At 28.3% G+C, this 15,857-nt stretch overlaps 1 long non-coding RNA gene across 1 annotated transcript; it reads left to right on the forward strand.

Annotated features, from left to right (window-relative positions):
• The first annotated feature begins 9,592 nt into the window (after positions 1 to 9,592).
• LOC117128605 lies at positions 9,593 to 12,373 on the forward strand. Its single transcript, XR_004451989.1, has 3 exons — positions 9,593 to 10,126; positions 10,373 to 10,433; positions 10,535 to 12,373. It is a non-coding gene; the product is annotated as an uncharacterized LOC117128605 (long non-coding RNA).
• The last annotated feature ends 3,484 nt before the right edge of the window (positions 12,374 to 15,857 follow it).

The following is a 15,857-nucleotide window of genomic DNA, read 5'->3' on the forward strand; positions in this document are numbered from 1 at the left end:
TAGGGTTTAGAGTAAAGTGGTGGGGTTTTGGGGATAGGACTTCAAATTTTAAAAAATTAAAAATTAAAATTTTCAAAATTAAAAGGGTCTATTTTGGTCATTTTATTTTTAGTGCTATTTTGTGACAAAAACTTAAAAAGGTCTATTTGAGAGAATTGCCATTTTAGAATCCATTCACTAAAAACGATGTTTAAATTTAAAGTTTTAATTGATTACAAAATTTGACAATTTATTTTAAATTACTGCTTGAATAACACCCTTTAAAAGAGAAATGATTGATTTTCTATTATGTGATATAGATATTAAAATAGAGCCGGGTCAATATGATTAAACCAAATATAATATAAACATATATATGATATTTTAATATTTCAAATGTACTAAAGTAAATATAATATAAATTTAACTATGATATTACGTTATTTTTTATTATTTCCAAGTTAATGATAAATTATCAGCTAAATCACTAAAATTATTTATTAAAATTAATAATTGAGCATAAATATGACAAATACATATTTACTAATAATCATAGAGAACATGTCAAATAAGCAAATTTATTATTCAAATAATAGTATAGATTGTTGAAGTTGAATTCTTTTTTCTTATATATATATACAAAGGATGAAATCTAGAATATACTAAGTTCCTTAGGAGTTATATGAATAGTAAATATAAGACATATATAGTATTAATTAAAGTAACCCAAATTTAATTAGTGTTCATACTTGTAATTTTTAAATATTGATTTAAATATGTATAAAAAAATATTATAATATTAAGATTATAATTTTACTAATTTATATAATCATTAACGTATTAAAATTCTTTAAATTGGCATCAAATTCTCCTGCATACAAAAATCTGAATAAATCAGACGTGTAATGGCTCACCCCTCTTAATTTAATCAGCACATTTTTTGGTTTAGCTGTCACGTACGAAAAGTCTAAGCACTAAACTATTCAGTCAAAAATAATAATTTAGTCAATGATTTGATAGACATCAAACTTATCCCTCCTTTATTTCCATGTTGTAACTATGATCTTGTTCTTTGATTTAACTTTTTATGTGTGAAATAATCAGTCTTGGTTATTTGCAAACCATCGTTTTCATAGATGCATGTTCACTTTAATTGATTTGAGGTAACAAAGAAACTACTCCAAAAACCTTAATGATGGGACATTCCGCTAAATTTTTCATTTAGTTCTTACGTCTATTATCATACTTATTGATACATATTTTGGTTCTGAATGTTTAGAAATCACGCCACACCACACTACACGCATCTAATATTAACAAAAGTTTCTACATATATTTATGTATCTATATGTTTTTATTATTATTAAGATTTTACCGCAGTTGTTCGACAGTTATTCTAATTATTACTATTCATATTTTTTAAAATACCTCTTTACTAAATCTATACATAAATAATGATATCAATAATGTAGTAAACATAAAAAAAAATTAAAAAAAACATGAAAAATTATCTGAAATACTCTCAATTGGCTTCCATTTTTTTGAAAATACATTCATTCAAAAATATCCTAACATTTAGGCTTAGTTACTATTGTTTAGGCTTTGTATTTATGGGGTGGAGTTGGAATTTTTAACTTCTTCAAATGTTTTAAAAAATTATTTTAAACATTTATAAATGATGTAGGAGAGTTAATATAATACTTTTATCATAAACATTAAATTATTTTTGAAATAGTTATTTTAAGGGTAAATTTGAAAAAGGTATTAAACTTGCGGCAAAATTTAAAATTCTCCCCAACAACATAGATGGAAAAATCAAATGACCATTTCTAAAACTAAATATAAAATAACTTTAGAATATTGTTTTTTTAAATCTAAATTATTCACAGGTTAAAATAATCCAAGTAAAACTAAAATAAACAAAGCCATAATTTAAAAAAAAACATTATAATTTTTTTTTCAAAATTAGTTAATTCTTCTTCTTTTAAACATATAATTAAAAATGGGAATATGTAGGTGATAAAAATATACATATTTCCAAAATGAAATAAATAAATATAAATAAATCTATAAGTGGATACATTTAAGATGATATGACTATATTTTTTTTGCACATACTTCTTCTTCTCAATAGAACACTTAGCTGATCTACACAAATTAGTTCTATATTTAACATATGTTGTTTTCTAAATAATAAAATAAAATTATTTTAAATAAACTATACATTTAAACTTACATTGCATAACATTTTTTATAAAATTATTTTTAAGTAAAATTTTAAGATTATTTTAAATGATGATCTTGCATTATAAATGGGGTAAAACTAATCATTTCCGTGAATATATTTTTACAATTAAAAATATTATTCTTCACACAGCCCAAACTATTATAAATATAATACAATTAAAATTTTCCATTTTTAATATATTATTTCTTATATAAAATTTTAATATTCAAATGAAAAAGAACAAATTTTGCCTTTAGCGCGGGTAGAAGCCTAGTTATAAAATTAACATTGCAAATTATTCTTGGAGAAATTTTATTTTTACACTTTTTTTGGTACCACTTTTCATATATACAGTAAGAAGGAGGATATTTTCAGAAATACATAAATTATTAATAGGCAAAAGACAAAAATAACCCTCTCACAATTTTAATCGAGCGACGGCGACGAGATCGAGCGAAGAAGACGTCGACGAGATTGAGTGACTGCAATGCGACGAGATCGAGGGAAGACGACGTCGACGAGATCGAGAACGGCAACGAGATCGAACAACAGAAACGAGATCGAGCGACAGCGACGAGATCGAGTGTATTCTCTCTCATGAAGCAGACGAGATCCAGACTCGAAACCTCAAAATGTTGAATCCTCAGAAAGAATCACAAGTTGTAAGTAATTTTCTCAGATTTTGTGGTTTCGATCTAAGAGAAAGAGTTACCTATTAATAGTTGGATCTAAGAGAAATAGTTTCGATAGTGAACATTGAGTTTTTGAAAATTTATAACCCTTTGTAAATCTAGGTTTCAAGTAATTTTAGGATTTTATTACGAATACCACATAGGGTTGATTTTGACTTGATATTTGAATATATACATATAAAAGAAAAGAGTCTGATAGTGAACACTGCTTTAAGAAAAATATACCCCTTATAATTTTGGGTTTCAGTTACAATTATTTTCGAAATTTTTCTGATGCGGCGATGATGATAATCCTACTCTACTGTAAAATCATGGTGGAGTTTATTTGCGACATTACGAAGAATGGCTATAAGTTGAAGCTATATATTATCTTCCTTTGGTATCAGATCATCTTTGATCACTTCACAGGTTCGAGGAGATTGTAGAATCTGAGTTTTTACCATTGACATCTATTAATGTTTAAGGATTACGATTTATTGCAACATTGAGATTCAGAATATTCATCAATCTGAAGAAGGTAAACGATTGATTAGAGATGAGTATGCAATTTGATTTTGTGTTTTGAAATTTTAGGAATTGGGTTTACGAATTAATTAAAGACTACGGGTATTGAGACTTTAGTATTGAAATTATTTATAAGGATTTATTAAATAATTTATAAGGGTTTGTAAATTCAGTTGTTATTTAGGGTATGTAGAGTGGAAGCTTAGTCTAAGTACTAGTCAAGAGAGAAGACATAGTGATGGTAATTGTTAGAGAATTGTATTGTCTACAAACAATGATCAACGTCAGAGACGTTGTTTTGTATTATCATTATTTTCAAAGGGTGAACAGAATATAAGATGATTCCATGATTTAGAGAAGTGCGCATAACTATTGTGTTGTATGACATTGCTGGAAAAACATGAATACACAAGAAATGATTTACAACTCTAGTTCATAGCATTAAATTGAGAAACATTGGATAACTATAATTAATATGTAATTATATCACCGAAATTTGTGCTGATAGATTGGATCAAAGAGCTAAAAGCCAAGCATGTCCCTGGAGCTTTTCTAAAAGAACTAAATGATATGTCTCTGGAACTGTCCTAGAAGAGTTTAACACTAAGGTAACAAAGCTCATTTTTTTCTTTTTACTATTTGCACTTCTTTGCACTCACCATTAGTTTTTTTCTTTGTTTCTCAGCAGAGCATTCTAGAGCAGTAGTTATCAAGAGTTAGCTTCCCTAATGCAAGTTGCACATGTTTTATCCATTCCTCTATCCTCAATCCACTCCTCCTTCGAGTGTTTAATATTCAGCAAAACCAAAATGCTCATAACATATGCCAAGTTAGGCATGGGCATTCGGGTCCCAATCGGGTTTCGGTTTTGTTCAATCGGATTTTGGTTTTTCAGGTTTATCAAAATCAGCCCCATTCGGGTTTTATGAAAGTTCGGTTCGGGACCGGTTTGGGTTCTCTCGGGTTCGGATCGGAGTTAGTAAATCTTCAAAGAACCGGTACAACCCGATGTACTTTTGGGTTCGGGTCCCAATCGGTTATTTGGTTTAAAAGTATGTAATTTGTATCTATTTTGTAACCAAAACATAAGTAAAATCGGTTCTTTGGTTTAAAAATACATGATTTATATCTATTTTGTAACCAAAACATAAGTAAAATTAATTCAAAAATAAGAAATGAACATCAAACGCGATAATTTAAAATCAAATGAAAGGTAAACATAGTTATTGATAGAAAGAAAACCAAATAAAAGAAAGCATAAAACGAAAACCAAGTTCTCATGAAATAAGAAACATTATTCAATAAAAACAAAACCAAAATCTAAAAATTTCAATCTTCAACCGCCAACTTCAACCACCAACCTTAATGTAATATATAATTATTTTAGATGTTTAACAATATATTAGTGTATTTTGGATACATATTAGGAATTAAGATCATGCTTGGTACAAGCTATTTTGAGAGATTTTGAATCTTCCGGGTTCTATCGGATACCCATTTAGGTTCGGGTTCGGTTCGGATAATACCCATAACCCAAAATACCATAAAACAAGATCCAATCGGTATCTACGTCGGGTTCAGATTGGTTTGGATTCCTTTTTATCGGATCGGGTTCGGTTTATTTGCCCAGCCCTATGCCAAGTAATACACCATTTAGTCGGATCCATCTTTCAATCTATTTATGTATTCATCGATGGATCAATTGTGTTTACAAGAAAGAAGTATCTATAATGATTAATAAAGCTATTCATGTTTGTTTATAAAGGTTTATAAAATCAATCATATGAATATATAAAAAACTTTTGTATATAAACCATTTATAATAGTTTATAAAACTTTTTATGACCATTAATATTTATATTTTTTTATAGTTACCTCTAAAGTTCATAAAACACTTAAAATATTTATAAAACTATTTATAAGGGTTTATAAAATCATTTATAAGAATTTATAAATCATTAATAAGAGTTTATAAATCTATTTATAAGGGTTTCTAAAAAAATTATAAGAGTTTAATAATCTTCATAACACAATTTATAAGATGTAATAAATCATTTAGAAGAATTTACAAATCCTTAAAAAAATTATAATTAAATCTTTATAAAGCTATTTATAAGTGTTTATAATTACTTATAAATCTTGTATTGTTTCGTATTATCATTATTTTCAAAGGGTGGACAGAATATAAGATGATTCCATGATTTAGAGAAGTGTGCATAACTATTGTGTTGTATGACATTGCTGGAAAAACATGAATACACAAGATATAATTTACAACTGTAGTTCATAGCATTAAATTGAGAAAGATTGGATAACTATAGTATATATGTAATGATATCACCAAAATTTGTGCTGATAGATTGGATCGAAGAGCTAAAAACTAAGCATGTCCCTAGAGATTTTCTAAAAGAGCAAAATTATATCTCTGGAACTGTCCTAGAAGAGTTTAACACTAAGGTAACAAAGCTCATTTTTTTCTTTTTACTGTGTGCACTTCTCTGCACTCACCATTAGTATTTTTCTTTGTTTCTCATCAGAGCATTCTAGAGCAGTAGTTATCAAGAGCTAGCTTCCCTAATGCAAGCTGCACCTGTTTTATCCATTCCTCCTTCGAGTGTGTAATATTCAGCAAAACCAAAATGCTCATCACATATGCCAGGAAATACGCCGTTTAGTCTCATCCATCTTTCAATCTATTTATGTATTCTTTGATGGATCAATTGTGTTTGCAAGAAGGAAGTATCTATGATGATTAATAAAGCTAAGCATGTTTGTTTATAAGGGTTTATAAAATCAATCATATGAATATATAAAACAGTTTTGTATATAAACCATTTATAATAGTTTATAAAACTTTTTATGAACCATTAATATTTATAATTTTTTATAGTTATCTCTAAAGTTTATAAGACACTTAAAATATTTATAAAACTATTTGTAAGGGTTTATAAAATCATTTATAAGAATTTATAAATCATTCATAAGAGTTTATAAATCTATTTATAAGAGTTTATAAATCTATTTATAAGAGTTTATAAATATATTTATAAGAGTTTATAAAAAAATTATAAGAGTTTACTAATATTCATAACACAATTTATAAGATGTAATAAATCATTTGGAAGAACTTACAAATCCTTACAAAACTTTATAAGTAAATCTTCATAAAGCTATTTATATGTGTTTATAATTTCTTATAAATCTTTGTAAATCATTATAATTATTTATGAATCATTGATAAGAAATAAAAAATTTATTTATAATGATTTACATAAAACCATTTACAAGATATTATGTAAAATTATTTGGTAGTAATAATTGTCTTATAAAGGTTTGTATAATAATTAATTAAAGTTTATAAAATGGTTGTAAGAGTTTATAATCTTTATAAATAAATTTATGAGTTTGTAAATATATTTATAAGGGTTTATAAATAAATGTATAAGGGTTTATAAATAAATTTATAAGGGCTAAAAAATATATCTATAAGAGTTTAGAAATTCTCATAAACTCATTTATAAGAGAATATAAAATCGCTAATTTATAAGAGTTTATAAGTCGATGTTTAAGTATTTTTGTTTACTGATTGAATAGGTTGTGAATATTGATAGGGTGAATATCCAATGTATTTAATGCTAGGCAGAATGAGTATAAGGAACTCAAAAATGATTTATAAGCGTTTATAAACCGATTTATAATGGCTTACAAGTTAATTTTTCTAAAGTCCCTCAAAAAGACAATCAAACACAAAAAGGCTTTGTAAAACATATACTTTTGCATCATCGGATGATGAGAAAAACTCTATGAAAATTTTAATGCATTCAAACACAATCTTCTGTAAAACCATAAGGCAAAATAACTATAATTTAAGTATCATTGTTATCTTTTAAAAGATTAACATGTAAGCACTTTATACTTTCTATGCCTTGAGTGCAAGCCAATCTGAGCACCAACCAGCTTGAAATACCATTTACGAGTGCAAAAATAGACATCTTAAGAGCATCTAAAAGGACATATACACTGCAATCACAAAACAAATTATGGTTCATGAAACCTCTCAGAAAGAATAATTCATGTACAAAAGAAGCAAAAAAAAAAGTGTCCTGAATTATATGGTATACAATATCAAAGGCTTATTTTGATTGTCCACATTCTAGTGTTTTTCGACTCATGTACGGTTTCGGTTCCAAAACATCATATTCACACACTGTTTGAGAATAAAAAAATATGCTCTTTGGCATATCACCAAAGGTCCTAAGATCATGAATGCAACTGCAAGAGTAAATATACACAGATATAGTTGCAGTTAGCCCTGAAACTACAAGATATTCACCAAATTAACAAATGTTCCCCATTTCTTCTTATTACAGAACATCAATGGATAAAGTGAAGCAAGAGACACATACTAAACTAAGAATTCATAAGCAACCCAAAGATAAAAGCATCTCACACTGAGACAACTACCAAACAAGCGTATATGTCTCATTTAGACTTACAAGTGAATAAAGGAGGGGTCTTTAGATAATAGTAAGATTCAACCTTTGAACCACCTAGTGTCCAACAGAGCGTCTTTCAACATTCTTCTGATTACTCTAAGCAGAAACCAAAAATGAAATCCAAAAGCTTTAGTGATTGCTTTTGCGAGATTTTGGTATAGATTTGAAAACTAAGTTGAATCGAGAAAGTAAGATTGAAACAATGGAAGTGGAGCCTCCATGGAATTCATAAAAACAATCGAGAAAACTTGATGGTCGTGGTTAGTCGTCTTCATTCATAAGCACTATGTTCTTCATCGATAAATTTATAAGGTCTTATAAATTTGAGATTTGAAAACTTCATGAGAAAAACTTCGTCTCCCTTCGCAGAAACTGATAGATTTTGAAAAATCAAAGATGAAACTACAAAAAGAGACGAAAATCACCATCTATTATCCTCTCACTTTTGTTACGCGTTCGTGGTGATAGATCGTCTGTTTGTTTGAGTTTGTAGTCTTTGCCAAATCTCGTCGGACGTCAGCATCGTAAAATCTCTCCCGGAGAAATCTTTGGAGTCGTCGAATCTCGCTGGTGAAATCGTCAGATTCGTCGATCTCGCCAGAGAAATCGCCGAAGTCGTCGAATCTCGTCGTTTAATTTGGGAATTCTGTAAATCGTGGGAGAAAGACAGTATGTTATGTTTGATTAGTTAGGGGTATGATGGTATTTTACCTATTAAAATTTTAATGGTAAAGTTGGTTAAGGTATAGATAAAATGTGATATTAGAAAAGTAGTATTTGTGATAAATTCTCATCATTCTTAAGTCATTGATATAAAAAATTAACATGTATATATACAATCAACTTATCATTTGTTATGCATTACACGGTTGACTTACAAATTATAAGCAGATTCGTGGCTTTGATGTTATTATGTATTTATAAAGTTTTAAAAATATAATTTTGTAAAAATATTTTTGGGTTAGATGTATTTAACAATAAAGAAATCAATGTTATCCGAATAAATATGTAAAGTAAAATAAATACTCTATGTTTCAATATATAAGTAATCTATACTATATTAAAAGGGATATATAATCAACAGGGAGAGTGTCCACGTCATTAATAAAATCAGCCAATTACGAAGCTTTAAATCGCCATGTCATATTCGCATGTCTCGCCTAATCCCTAATTTCGTCTGAAGCGATCATCGATCTCATCTTGCTGCTGCTGAATCCGTACGAGACGATCCGTTTGATCTGTTCTCTGGAGCCAGTGTACCAACCGTATTTGAAGTTCGGATCTCCGCCGTCCTTCCTCGCCATGGCCTCCGTGAAGATGCGAAAGGCTAGAGACTTGGCTCTCGTGGTGATCGCATTCGGAGATTTCTTACGATCGTGGTGGAGTTAGTGATAGTGGCGCTTAAGCCGGAGAGGAAACACGTGGTGATGACATCGTGCTCTTAGTTCCCTTCGCGGAGAAGAATTGTTGAGTCGGTCGAGGAGGAGGATGCATCATTGTAGAGGGGATCGAGAATTTCGCCGTTATCGAGTTCGATCTCAACCTGCGCCGCCATCACCAGGTGGAAAGAAAGTGCGAGAAAATGAGAGAGAGAGAAGTTTTTCTTGGGAAAATGTGGAAGAAAGCAGAGTCGTCCCCTCTCTCTCTCCAACGTTATAAACGGTTTGCTCTGTATTATTCATCTTCACCTGAATGAAACTCAAGATCAAGGGAGGATGATCCCCTTTCAAGTATAGTATTTGCCGGAGCTTTGCCGTGGAGTCCGTTGTGGCCGTGTTATTGACGTTTTAGATTTGAATCAGCCTACACGGACCTAACAGCAACAGGGATTCCAGCGGACTAACAGAAGCAGCCGTGGAGAGGCAAGGCAGGGACGAGATTAGCGGCCAGAAATTTGAAAGGAAATCTTCAGAAGAATCAGATAGTAAGATAGTTGGTGAAGAAAAGAAGGAAGATATGTCGCTTAGTAATGATAGTGGTGGCTCTAACAAGGCGGCTACACATGACAAAGACAGAGATACTTCTCCTTCCCATGAAGGGATAAAGCTTTCTCTATGATTTTTCTGTTTAAAATGATCATTTATGGATTGCCTTGGTTTAGTATTTTTGGTTTATAAAGGTCATGACTACAATTCAACAGGGTATTGGAACGAGCTACTATGGGCAGCTTCGTGTTCTCTCTGGAGGTCAAGCACCTGGTGGGCACACTGCTATATATGGACTATTCGGTAAGTGTTTAAAATGCATTTTTGTGTGTTTCAAAATGATGCTTTACATCTTAGTCATATACTTAATTAAGAAAGCAGAGTAGCAGGATCACTCTTATTTCAAAATATGTGCTCTTTTTAGAAGTTTACATTTGATGTCATAATTTTGTGAATCAGTGTCTCGAGTAATCAAATTTGATGTCACCCTAACTTCAAACTTTGCTATTCACATCCCTCAAAACTTATTCTCTCAGTGTTTGCATGCAGGGTGATCCGAAGATTATCACCTGCAAGTTTTCATGCTGCTGTAGCAAAGACATGTTTTGAGGTACGGTAATATTCTCAAAACACCAGACTTTGACTCCCTTTGCATAACAAATTCTTCTGCAGTTTCTGATTCTAAGTATCTCCACTTTGTTATTCACTCAGCTGAAGAATCAACTCATCACTGCTAGCTATGTTGATGATGAAACATCCATGTAGATGGCTAAGAAATACTTGGATTATGATTCTTGGTGAAGTGACATCTCACAACTTGGATAATTGAGAATGAGGCTCATATCAGCAAGGGGAAAGTGAAGTCTTTCACGCTCTTCCTGTGGTAGCATTCCCTTTTCTTCTGCAGCAGATAATTTATTAGCACAGATTGAATGACTTCAATCATTCAATCTGATGTACTCAAATCATGCAATAATGTGATCAAGAGCTCACATTCACCTTCCACTTTGTAATATTTCTTATGTATCTTTTTTTTTGGGAATCATAATAAGCAATAATATTTTACAGTACATATGCATTAGTATTACACCAAACAACTCTCAATAGAAAAAAGAAATACAATTACAACCAAAATAAAATTAAAGAAAAACAGTGAGCATATAAAGTTAGCTTAAAAAGGGACCCCATAGAGAAAATACATTTAAAAATATATAGTAAATTATTAAATAAACAAAATAAAATTGGAACAAATTTAAATAGTAAATATATTTAAGACTCAAACAAATATGTATAATTTTAAATAGTAATGACCACTATTAAATTTTTATGTACTTTACCTGATTTAATTATATTTCCAGTTAAAATGGATTAAACTTCACAACTTATTACTTATAACTTCATTAAACTCATCAGAAAATGATTATTAGTTTGAAACTTTGATCAATGAGTACAGTTATTTCTAATAGGTGAAGTAAAAACGGACAGGTCAGCCAATTATTTAAACAATTGTAAAATCTTCCATAACTTTTGTTTAATTAACATCTAAACCAAATATTTTAACACAATTTTATGAATATATTCCATAATTTAATGGTACATTTTAAACAAAAAGTATATTTTTGTCAATGGAATATAAAATAACAATAATTTCTAAAATCATGAACAAAATTTTAACACAAATTATAAAATAAACTTACTTTTAATAACAATTAAACCAAATATTTTAAACAATTACATCATATATATTTCATAAATATGTTTATAACCCTGAGTACATTTTGAAGCAAAACTATTTGTCAATTTTATAATCATAAATTAAAATTTCAAGGAATTTTCTAACGATAGAAAAAAAAACAATGGTAAAGTAGAAACTAACTTGAATCCCTGAGTGGACTGGCCAGTGTTGCGTACTGTTCTTTTTTCATTATTTAGAAAAAAGGTCATGGATCCTGAAATCAGAAAGCATAACTTTAAGACTTTTCAAACATCATATTTAGAAATTCAATTTCATATTGTTTTTAGAACAAAAATTTAGAATATAACCTTACATAAATTTATAGAATTAAACATTTATAACACTGCATGAAATGTTCTTAACATAAATTCTTTGACATACAAATAAAATAATAGACAAACAAAATAAATTAATATATAAATATAGATTTGTAATAAATAAATATCAACACATTTTTTAATTGTTATGATTTGTCAGTTACCAAAATTGCAAAACCTTTCAAATTCTATTTAAAATAACTATTTTCAAAATTTGCTCAAATAAAATGATTTGTGTTCTTATATTATATTTTTTACCTTTAACATATAGTCTTTTTGTTTAATATTAGATAATGTTTTACATCGGTGAACATATATTAAAAAATCGACTATTTTAGAAAGTAATATTAAAATATAATTTAGATATAGTTTCACCAATTAAAAATGTAAATATTAAAATTATAATTAGTTACACCATTTTTTTTTTACAACAGTTACACCATTTTTAGTAATGTAAAGTTATTTAGATACTTGAAAACATTGTCTGATGTTAAATAACAAAAACACATATAAAACATCATGATTAGTAAATCACCTGAAACGGAGGGAACAGTAAAGATGTGTTAAAATAATTTTTAACTCAAGTGAAAATGATTTATAGACATTGTCTTAGAAGTCTCCATTATGAGTGGCCGATGAGATATATTCCAAACATTACGGTATTCAAGAAAAAAGAAAAATGAAGCAGTCGTAAGTACTTACAAAACTCAACCCAAAACAATCACACCTTTTTAATTTATAAAATAGTTAAGTTGTAAATATTATTGGTTCGTAACAAAACATATATAAAGGATGTGATTGGTTAATCAATAGAGTAAAAAGGTGGAAAAGAAAAGTGAAAATAGGATGAAACAAAACAGTACCGTTGGCGTTAACTTTTCCATTTCATCCAAGGTGAGATAAATTTTATTCTACTTTATTCTTATTTTTATAGTAAACTGGAAGAATGAGAGTAAACCAGCCGAAGCTGAAAAGATTTTTTACCTTTTTCACTTTACTCTAATTATACCATACAGTCAGACACAAAGTCTCATAATAATAAGTTTAAAATTTACAGAAAATTATTCATGCATAAACAACTAATTTGGTTAGTTGTACAAAAAAACCTTCTAAATGCCTAATGATGATTAAATCTACCTTCATCTTTAATATTTCACATTAATCTAAGATAGCTAATAGTACTACTAATCTTTGTGAACATTATTTATTACAAAACTATATTGAGGGTTTCTATTTATACGTCTATGAAAAAACTTAAAACTGAAAAAAACAAAGGGATAGTTAGAAAGAATGAATTGTTAGGAAATATTTACATGCATGATAATTTTAAATATATTTTCTAAATATATTTTTCCATTTTATTATACACCTATTTCATTTTAAATCATTACGAGTATAACTATCTTACACTGTCAAGTAATTAAATTTTATTTAGAATTAGCATGAACGAAACACTCTAATAACATGATCTTGCTTGATTCTCAACCCAATTTTAATTTTTATGTTAAAAAAAAACAACAATTTCACTTTTAAAAAAAAAACAACAATTTCATCTAAAACAGTTTTTGCATTTCCACTATCATATAGCTATTTATATGGGACGAAGAAGTGAAAGTTTTAGATAATTATAAAGCATACAAATTTAAATACAAAAATATTAAATTATCATGTATGATATTTTAAATTATTGAAAAATAGATATATTGTTTGCTTTAATACCAACAACACGATTATACTTCAACAGTTCCAATTACATTATAGAGAAATTGCTTATAATACCACAAATTACATATAACATTCCAAAAATGCATTTAATCAAAACTATCCTAACGTTTGAGTTTAAGATTTAATGACAAACTAGATTTTGACCCGCGCTTTCAAAGCGCAGATTTATTATTTTATTTTTCTATTGACAAATATTTAGTAAATGTCATATTTTCATATATTTTTGTTTTATTTTATAAAAGACTTAAACTTTTTATCTTTATTTATCGTATTTCATTTTAAATGACTATTTATGTTTAAAAAATTAAACTTATTTCTTTAATGAATTAAGTTGGTATAACTCTGATAAATTAATTTTATTATGTGGTTAATATTTTAATAAAAATTATATACTTTTACTAAAAATTTATACTTTTCAATGAAAAAAATCAGTTTTTTATGAATGGTTAAATTATATTAAGAAAAGAAAGAAAAATAATAATTAAGAATAATTGAAAAAAATTATTTGAACTTGGACTCAATGGCTCAAAAGAAAAAAAAAATGTGAGAATTAGATCTGATTTCTTAATCAGCCCAAGAGAGATATGATGTGGGCTGGATCCGAAAAAAATGACCCAATATAGATGTGTTATTAATATTACTTGATTGCCATTAATGAAACATGTAATGTTAGTAAAGAAAATGGTAGGCTAAGGTAAAAAGGACAATAGGATCCTGCTTTAATAGTATAGATATTTGGAGTTTATTATTTAAAGGATAGAATTGGGTAAACGTCCATACATAATTCTTACATATTTAAAAAATGATTATGTGGGTTCGTTTAGTTTTTTATTACAAATTTAAGGTATTTACGAAAAATTATTCTTTAAAGAGATTTTAAAATAGTATCAATTCTATGGTAAAATTAGAATTTCTCCTTAACATTATTAGAAGAACTAGGAAAAATATGCAAAACTAAACTAATGACGAAACATAGAGCTCACCATGTTAAAGAAATCACAATTAAAAAATACCTCAAGCTACTTTATTATTATGTTAGAGATACTATAAATATTATGTAAAACTACTTTTAAATATAATATAAATTAAAATGGTGAAAATTAGTGTATCTAATCCGCGCGTAGCGCGGAGAAAAGATCTAGTTTTAGCTAAAAGCACTAATACTAAAAAATATTACTTTAAAAAAAATATTATTTAATTATTAAGATTAACCAATTAGTCACACAATATTCAACAAGTTAGAGGTGCATTGAAATGAGTATATTGTGAAATATTTTCTTTTTGGCTAAAACTACTTATAATATGAAACAGATGAAGTACAAAATTTCTTTTCAATCTATATTTTCAAAATCTAGCCCATAAATTTAACTAACGCAAAAAAATCATAAATAGTATCAGCATAAACGTGTTTATCAGTCTTCTTGATTTTGGTAACATTATTAAAATACATCATGCTTAACCATCACCAACAGCACCAATACACCAATATCTAATGGCAGTAGTTTCCACAAGAATACCACCTACATATTTCACTATCTTGTCATGACACCACCCGCACACCGACGTGCATCTCAGAATAGAATCTTCGGAGCTCTTTAAACCCACGAATTTTCAAATCTTCATATGAAGCTAGAATATTCCTATGTAACCTTTTTCCTAAAAAATTTCAATAAGGTCATAATACCACATCATGACTTCATATTTGAAAATTACACTCATCAATTTATATATATTGTAACTCTTGAGTAATAGTTCCTGTGTCACACACATAGTTCATGGACAACGTACGTTCTTTCAACTTTAGCAGTCATGTAACTTACTTCCTTTTTTCTTCACCGTCAAGGCTCAGTTCATATAATTCATCCATAAACCCATCTTTCCCAGTCAGTCCCCACACACTAAAAATAAAAACAATTTGTTAGCAATAAAATGTCACGACTGTTCTTCTCCCCTCGTCAAATCAAAAACAATTTGTTCAAGAAACAAAGAGTTGTGATGAATTTTTCTTTCAATCAATCGGAGTGGATGGATGATTTGACTTAACTTAAGGTCACTGCTCCCATTATATTTTAGTCTCTCTCAAAATCCAACAACAAATATTAGTACTTATTACCTTTAATTTTCTTAATTTATTTTTCTATTTATTAAAGCCCCACTTTTTTTTTGTTTTAGTATCATGTTTTTTTAACAAAATAAAATATATCATCTTTGGAAAAAAAGAAGTATATCATGTTGGAAAAAAAACAAAATTTAATTT

Source organism: Brassica rapa, chromosome A09 (assembly GCF_000309985.2).
Source record: "Brassica rapa cultivar Chiifu-401-42 chromosome A09, CAAS_Brap_v3.01, whole genome shotgun sequence".
In the NCBI taxonomy this organism is placed as follows: Eukaryota; Viridiplantae; Streptophyta; class Magnoliopsida; order Brassicales; family Brassicaceae; genus Brassica; species Brassica rapa.